Here is a 9344-nt window from a genome sequence, read left to right on the forward strand (position 1 = left end):
TGTGGCGGACGTCATTCAATACCTTTGAAGGACATTCTTTAAGATGTTTCCAAACGAGCTGAGCTAGAGTGAGTGTTGACACGGCCAGGAGTACCCGCTAAACCCCGAAAATTCTTCGGCTTTCCCAGCCCAGCCGAGAAAGTAGCGTTACCATTCATAATCGAACGGCCATGGCCATTGGTCACACTTCAAAGAAATGTTATTTCCTCATTTCATACCGTACATCCTTGCGCCCATTGTTCTGGCCACTACAAAGCCTAACAGAAATGTGCTGCTGCTTCCTGTGTGCCAATGGATGGGCCGATGTCGCCGATGTGTTCCGAAAACCCGAACCAACATGTACACAATATCACTGTCAATAATCGCTTTATGATCATTTCCTGTTTGTCCTCCCCGGCTGCTGTCGTCCGTCCACTTCGCCGGTCGCTATTGAACCGCAGAGGACCGCACCGACCGACCGATCGGTCGGTCACACTTTCAGCGTTGGTCAAGCGTGGTATCGGGAATCGATTGTCCGGTTTGGCAAAGCCTAATCCCATTCAAAGACTTTCTCGCTCTCTCCCTCTTTCTCCGGCAGTGGGTATGCGTCCCTTACAGTTAATTAGGGTTTCCGGGTGTAGGATGTGTCCGAGGAAGTGGCCGACATTGACAAAAACCATTGACTGTCCTGGTGTGCTGTCATCCGAGGACGGAATTCCGAAAAGCTGCTAATCCTGAATAATGAAATTTAAGGACACACTCAGGACACGCTCGCGGTAAGGTAAGGGGCTGCCTAGAATCTTATATTCCCGGGTCTCCGTGGTCGTTTCCTTAAGTCGTCGTGGTTTCCTCGGAGGAAGTAACATTGACTGCGCCTTGTCCTTCGGTCGAGATGTGTTCTGCTATTGTCACTGAAGAACCACAAGCACCCCGGACAAGATTCGCTGAAAGCTTCTTGGCCACACAATGGGCCAAAGGGAGAATGCAAAATTAAACATTCTCGCTTCTCATTGGGCGCAATATTTGCCGAGTGCGTGATGAGGGGGCCTGGGGATGTTTGTGCGGTCGGTCGGCTCGAGTCGCTGTGGCCAAGAAGGTGTACAATTCAACACCTTGCTCTGGCGTGCCGGTCATTACATTTTGTTCTTTATGTTCCTGCCCGTAATGTTGCTGCGCGGCGCAAAGCTGTTGTTTTCGCAAACCTGTCGCCCTTTGCCATCACCAAGGTCCTAACCGCTCCGCACCACACTGAAGGGCCCCGGCCAACACTTTGTCATGAACTTTAATGTTTATCGCGCGCGTGTGTGTGTGTATGTGCGGCTCGTCCGCCATCCAGAGCGCCACTTTCACCTGCACCGCGCAGAAGAGAAGGTATCGGCACGGACGTCGTTAAAAATTATATGCTCCCTGGTCAGGGGGGGCAGGGGACCAGGGGTTTGCCGGCCGGACGGCCGCGAACCGAACCCAAAACATACAAATCACGTTAACACCTCCGAGCGATGTGTTCGCCACGCATGATGCTCTGATGGCCGGGGCCGAGCCAAGGAAATACCGAGGGACCTCTGGTCATAAACAGGTCGGGGAATAATGATGTGTGAATTGCATCCGTGGCCATCATGCAGCGGAGACCGAGGGTTGGCACAAGGTGGCGCACCGTCCCATCCAAACTGGGCAAATATTTGGCCAGGCTTGTTAGAAAAAGGCAGTTTCTGGGTGTTTCTGTGTGCGCCCGGCTGGCGTCATTCTTTTCGGGGGGCCAGTCAGCCTCGGGCGAGAACCTGTTCGATCGTTTTCACCTCCTCATTAGAGTGTCCCTTCCATTCCGTCGTCGTCCCACCTGACGCCGCACGTCGAATCATCGCTCTACATTTTACATTTAATGAGATAAATCATCTGCACCGTTCACTCGATCGCTGCCGATCGCCTGCCACCGGTCTCCTGTTTGGTGGATGCAGAACCTTCTTGTCTTTGCAGCATCGTCCCCTGCCACCTCCCTCCCTCCCCCGCTCGCCTGGCTCCGATGGGAAGTGTGCAAAGTGCTCCACATCAAACAAATGCACCTCGCATGTTCATAAACAAATTGCGCTTGCGGTGGAAGGTGACGCTGGTCTGCTCTGGGTCTCGCCAGAAGTTTTTGGGTAAATATTTGCCATACCGAAGGGACGGATAATGATGATCGTGTATGATGGGCAGCTCGTGAACTGCAACAGTGAAGGCCGGAATGGGAATGTCGGAATTAATATGGCTTGCGGCCTACGGTGCTGGTTAGCTCGTTAGAAGGACACCTTTCAGGCTCGCGGTATACGCGCAATCGCGCGATCGTCAGCAGCACCAGCAGCAACAGCAGTTGATTAATGATCGAAATGTTGCTTGTTGAAAAATTAGGAGCCACCTCTTACCGCGGGCCGTTTTGGTATCATGTTTCGGGGCGCATGTACGCATGTCACGCGCTTGCCATCAGAGGTGGCAGCGCGCGTCGCCACGAAAAGTGATGTCTTGTTCGATGGCACTCAACGCTCTCTCGCCCATATCGGGAAGATTGCAACCCCTTTTTGCGGCACCTAATTTTTGTGGCCACGTTTTCCACCAATTATGCTCACACTGTACTTTGAGCGATGCGCATACGGCGACGCCTGCTTAATCGGATTTTAACCATTTGATTGGCCAAGTGCGGCTACGATCCAAGTGACCGCTTGCAGAATGGAACTGGTTTTAATTCTTCAAAGACCTCTTATTTTAATGTTTGGGGAGTCCAATAAAGTAAAATGAAGATCCAATTAATTCTCTCGCAAGGATCAAAAACGATCTCGCTAAACTAGGACCCTCATTTACAAGAACCGTATGCCTACATCAAACCTACATAAATATCCAACATATGCTCGTTAGATGAACAACGGCACGCACGGCCCTCCATACACCTTGCATCGATTCCGTGAAACGATTCGGAGCCTCGGAAGATGGAATTCAAATCATGTTTAATGAGCCTCGCCTTCTGCCCGGTCACTTGTTGAGAGACTGCCGATGCCGATTAACACTTCACGCCAGCAGGCAAACCAGACCGGGTCTCGATCATTTGAGGGGCAAAATACAAACATTTTCTCACAGCGCGGCCACAAGGATACGCAGCTAGGGCCCGGATTAGGGGAGCACATCACGCATGGCCGGCGCAACTCTTCAAAGGGACAGCGAACGTCTTAAGAGCAGTGGGTTTAGGCCCTTCAGTCCGACAGCTCCGACGCCGCAGCCGCCGCCGCCACGTCCTGTATGATTGTTTATTCAAATCATTATCAAAATTATTGGGTATTCGGGAAGGTGTTTGTGCGCGCGCGTCATGATTCCTCCAGTTTGATGAGGTGTTTGCTTTCGCACGCCAGAGAGACTCTAACCCGATGTCGGCACCCAGCGTTTCGTGTGTTTGGTAGCAGCAGCAGCAGCAGCAGCAACAGCAGCAGCAGCAGCAACAGGATGCCGTCTTGCATCCTTCATCCGCTATAATCCAGACAGAAGGACAGGATTCCTGTTCTTTCCTTCGTTTCATCCCCTCTGATCAGATGCCAAACCATTCATTTACATGAGTGACGCCTGATGCGAGGAGCGTGATGCTCGATCACCTCAGCAGCCGTAGAAGTAAGATTTCAAAATTACCAACAACCTCCTAACCGGCACTTTGCTTCCACAGCGATGGTGCGTTGCGATCGAAGTGGAAAAAAATGTTGCTCGTTATTATGTGTTTATTGAAGCCACACCGGCAAGCCTTACAGCGAGTCCTGGCCAGGGTCCAGAACCCGTCTAACGACGATCCGACTTCCCCGTGCACAGCAATTTGATTAAAAAGCCCAAAGTGAGAATCTTCGCACGTCCTTTCTTCATAGAAACAGAGAGAGAGAGAGAGGGCAAACGATGATTACAGTGAGTGGTCTGGCCCCAAAGAAGTCCCGAGAGGCCGAGGTTTGCAATCAACACACAAACACACACACACACACATACTGGCACACCTCGAGGAGCCATAATCAACCAACTGCCTTGCAAGGTTGATGGTGATTTTTTTTTTGCAGAGTCCAACTAAGCTCTGTTCCCGGTTCAAAGTGTATCCAGCGAGTTTGTCGCAACGAAAGTACGTTTTGGTTGTCATTTTCTGTCGTAATCATAAAGTACCTCCGGTGGTGGTAACAACACCATTAACCTCCAGCCCGCTGAGAGGCTCAGGAGTTCAACCAAATTTTTGGCGGGAGAAGCACGCAAGGAAACAAATGGCCACCGATGGCGCGCGCGTTTGAAAATGGACGGCGTGCGATCGTTTAGCATCCCAGCACCAGGCGGTGTCGGTGACTGATAAATGTTAATGTTTCTCGCCCGGCAAATGTTGCATTTCGCGGTTCTCTGTCTCTCTTCCTCCCGTGGATGCTGCAACCAAGGCAGGTGCAAGCGAAAGGCGTTTGGAACGCAATCAAATGTTATGACCGCATGTAAATCACCGTCCAAACGAGCGTCATTCATCCGCAGCCGTTGCGGCATTCCCGCACCAATTAGATGTAATTGTTATCGATTTTTCTCACTTTCCTCACGATGAAATGATCATCTGGCTCTGGTCCTGGCCCTGGCTCAGGCCCTGGCCCCTGCCTGAGTGGCGATAATTTGTTAGATTTGGTTTCGTGAATTTTAATTAACTTGCGCTCCAAGAACGGAAGGTGTGTTCTGGTGTGTTTGTTTGTTTGTGTTTGTGTGTGTGTGTGTTTTGGGGTTCTTCCCCATTTGGATTAACATTTTAATGTCTGCGCGTTTGCGTGGCAGATCAAATTCGCATGTGCATGTTGGTGCACGGCGCGGTTGCACCGGTTGGCACGCACGTTAACCGGATTGATGATCCTCGAGATGCCCGAAACCGTGGGTCGGCGACGATGGCGGCGCGAACGTTAGTGCAATTCGATTAGAGTTTTTCTTCAACTCCGCCGGAGATGAAGATGTATCCCGAAATGAAGAACGCGCCACAGACGTGGAATCAGACATTAGCTGAAGGCCTTCGGAGATGATCATCTGCTCACGACAAGGTGAGGTTGCGCAAAACAAAAAAAAACCTGAGCGACGTCCGGTAAGACAACGCCAAAGGTCCAAATGATGTATGTTTTGCCTTTTGCACTGTTGCTGCAGCCAGCAGCAGCCTCTCATTCTGGCCGGTCTGGAACGTTACAGGACTGCTAGAAGTACCATAAGGAAAGGGGAGGGTGGTTGAAGTTGGCGTGATGTTTGCTCTGGCAAACTGACCTGGAATCATTAATCAACGAGCCGAGAAAATAAACAAAACCTGGTGCAAGCGAACAGGGCCAGGCAGGCCGGTGCACAGGCAGTGCGGAAGGAAGTGTCCGGAATCCGCCCGGAACAATGGCGCTGGAGCATAATGATGATGCCGCCAAAGTAACTGACCACGGCACGGCCCAGACACGGATGCAGGAGGTTCCGAGCGATCTAATTTATGATCTTGGCACTCCCTGGACAAACAAGGCATTAATTCCAGGCCACGAAGCACGGGGCGCCCCCTGAAAACCCTCGATCGTACTCGATGTTTGATTTAGAAAATAGCGAACCGGAAACCCCGAATATGGGAAGGTGTGGTACCGTGATAGGGATGGGAAGGCGTTGGCGCCTCAGACGCAACAGACGCAGACAGGGGCAGTGCCGGCTCGCATGAAGAGCAGGAGGATCGTTTGAATTACCGATTCGATTGCCATGTTTGAAAAGGACGCGAGAAAATGATGAAAATGCGAATCGACGAATCGCGATCGCAAAAAGGAAGATACGCAAATTATCAGACTAAACGGTGGGAATTCAAAATTGAATTTCGGAACCGGCGTAATGTTTGAAACCACGCGTTAGAGAGACTGAAAGAGAGAGAGAGATAGAGAGCGAGAGAGTACAATTTGTGCATCACCTCTCGGATTCATCAAAATTACCCTCATAAGCGCTCCGGCGCACTCCGGCTGGCACGAATCCAACATTAACACCTCGTTCATTTGCGAACGCAACCACGTTTACGCTTATCTTAGCAGGACCTCCCCTGCCGATGGATGGATTAGTTTGTTTGGCGTTCGGGGATCGCACGTTGCACGCACGCCGAACCGGCTCGCGGAACCCTACAATTCCCGTTCGAGCTGATTTGGCTGTCTTATCCGCTTGACGTGGCAGCAACAGCAGCAGCAGCAGGCAACCGCGGGGATTTTCGGGAGCCAAAAGGATATTTGGTTAGGACTAACAGCTGGAAACGCGGTGGCTATAGTAATTGCAAAGCACGAGAGCAAGCGACGTGCATGAAAGTATCGTAATCCGGAGCGCGCTCGAGCGATCGAGACGTATCATTACCGGACAGTGTGCAGTGTAGCGCGCGGTGACGGGATGATTGCGCAATTCGGGGGCTCACGGTGAAGCACAATTATCGCGATCGGGCGCGGGCGCTCCATGTGGTGATCGTGACCCACGTCGTTGATAATTAGCATGTCCCGGGCGGAACTTCATTCCGTGTTTGACCTGCGAGTCCAGGTCAGCCATTTGTATTGTCGTGAGAAACGATGGTGTTTTGTGAGGACGATCGTACGCATTCGGTGTCTTATCCTGAGGTCCTAAATCGAGATCTGTATGCAACTAACGCGCCCCAAGCCTGCATTTGCTGGAAACTTGTTTGCGATCCTGTCGATCGATCGATCTTGATCGTATTTTTGTGCATCATTCTGTGTGCGCGCGCGCGTGTGTGTGTATGTTAGGTTACCGGCAATTACCCGGTAGCCAAAGAAGGAAGCAGCAACAATTTGCCCCCGTTCGCGGCTATTCGGCACCCCCTTCCTTCCTTTTTTTTGGTGCAAAATTAGCCAGCAAGATTGCAACACGTTTCTTCCTGCTCGGTGATCGATTTTCTCTAATGAAAAACCTGCAGCAATTCTGGAAGGACAGAGTGAGAGACAGAGAAAGAGAAGAGGAGAGAGAAGAAATGGCTAAAAGTCACCGCAAATTGTCCCCAGGGGTTCGCTGGTTTTTGGTGCATTGCAATCTTCAATGCATTGGCAGCTCATCAACCGCGTCACGATCGGTGGGCGCGATCAGATGCTACCTCTTCTTCTTGGATACCAAACAACAAAACAAACAAAACAAGCTCGCGAGCACACTCGTGGACATACGAGAGGAAGATAGAGGGGAGGAGGGCATGTAAACGATGTTTTAAAATTCAAATATTAAAATTACACTCCCGGCCCGGCGCAACCTGTTGCACACTTCACGGTTTGGTCCGGTGAGCTTCTTCCAAAAAAAAAAAACAGGAGCAAAAATCGGTGACGGAGCACGGCGGTGACTTTGTTTGTTTTCTGCTGCTCCCCCTCCCCCCCCCTCCCCGGCCATCCGGCCACCCGGGCAATTTTGCATCGAAATTACAGGGGTAGGCGAAGTGCAAACCGCGATGCACTGCGATGCACTGTGCGGTTGATGGCATTAGATGCGTGTCGCCGGCACACGATACCTGACAAAATTCGCGCTTGGCCAAGTGATTTAATGTGTTGCAGGTAGGCGCGAGATGCACTTTTCTTTTTGTTCTTTTTGGCGTTTTTTGTTTTTGTTTGTCGCTCTGTTTTTTTATGAATAATTTTTCCCCTGCGGAACCTTCAGCGCAGCTGTGATCTCCGTGATTCCCGTGATGTCGTCGTCGTCCAAAGGGGTTTTTTGGGCGGAAGATGCGCACTCGCGTAAATTATAAACCCCCGCGGGGGTTTTTTGGGGTGTCGAGGAGGACACGGTGTCGTGAACTGAGGAGCGAAGAGCCACGAAAGGAAGCTTCGGGGATGGGCTTTTGCTTAAAATATTCTCTTGGTCATCGCAAAATCGTGCCGAGTGATCATTGGCTTCGGAGCGTTGTTTACTTTCGTTGGGTAATTACATACTGGAGCGCGAACCGGAGGTACAGCGTTGTAATTAAGACTTCTTTGTGTGGCAGTTCAAGTGGCATTTGCACGCGGCATTCTATAACCCTTTTGGCAGACGTGCCATCTAGACGATCTTGTTCCGTAACAAGAATTCCGATTGTCAATGCCGCGTAACGCGATCGAGCGATCGAGCGATCTACCTGCTAGAAACCAGCGATCGATAAGTGTTTGTGAGTTTTCCAAAAACTTTGCTGGTCGGTCTGGACTGGACTGGACTGGACGCACCGCTACCTGCCTGCACCTTCCTCTCATCTTGCGCCCCTCGAAAGGTGTTGCCACACTTCAGTTTTCATAATATTAATGTTTTGTTTGTAGAAATTATTTTCACCGGCACCATCATTAGTGTCCTAGCGAGCGTGGATCGACCGGTGAGGCTGATGCCGATGATTAATGTTGCGGATCGGTGCCGATCGATGATGAGCTTTCGGTGCTCGGATTCGGGCCCTTCCGTGCGCCGCAATCCACCGGCGCCGGCTAGAGAACGGTCGATGCGCTAGGATAGGTCGATAAGGATCGATGTTTAAGCAACTAATTAGCACTCGAGAGAGAAAAAGAAAGAAAAAGGTGGCGAGGTGGAGTCGGTCGGTGCCGTTTGCCTCTCTCCGGCATCTCTCCGGGAAGGTGCAAGGCGGTCGGTCAAACCCGGACAACCTGTAGGCGCTGCCGGCACTCAAAGATCAAACGCATAGCAGCATGTTAAATTATAGTGACCCGGCTGGCCGGCTGACCAAACGGACCGAGAGATCGGTCTGCGACGGGATCCCAGGGAATGGGATGTGGGTGAAGCAGAAGAGGAGTCTCCGAAGGTCCGGCAAAGGTCGACGACGACGAGATTCTGCTTAAGATTTTGACACCTGCTTACTGGCTAATGATACGGATTGTCGGGTCTGCTCGCCGCTCGCCGCTCGCACGACTATCCGTCCGTGGGGATCGGGGAGGATCATCTTTTGGCAAAGCTCTTTCTTTTGGCGGCCTCCGCCATCGTCGCCGACTGTCGGAATGGCCCGATTCCGATCAATGCGAAGCGTTATTTGGCACTTTTTCTGATCGATAAATCGTTTGCGGCGTGATGCTGACCACAGCAACATTGTTGTGGTGGACTTCAGTGGTCGGTGAAGCGGCGATTTGGTGAAGGTTTGCTGGTTGGTGTGAGGCGATGTGGTTTTGCTGGACAAGCTGTTAAACAGCGGTTGTGCCAGATAGCTATCGCTGCTTAGCATTTTAATGACAACTGAGCGTCCATCCTACGCTGACTCAGCAACCTTGGCAAATAATTGAAATATTGTTTCATTTGACAAACTTTTACTTGTTCTGATTGTTAATCGAATTTAAACAAACTCATGTCAAGTTGGCTCTAATCTAATCCAATAAAGCTCGTGATTAACTCTAATCTGATTTAGATATATC

The sequence above is a fragment of the Anopheles darlingi genome, chromosome 3 (assembly GCF_943734745.1).
Source record: "Anopheles darlingi chromosome 3, idAnoDarlMG_H_01, whole genome shotgun sequence".
NCBI classification, from domain to species: domain Eukaryota; kingdom Metazoa; phylum Arthropoda; class Insecta; order Diptera; family Culicidae; genus Anopheles; species Anopheles darlingi.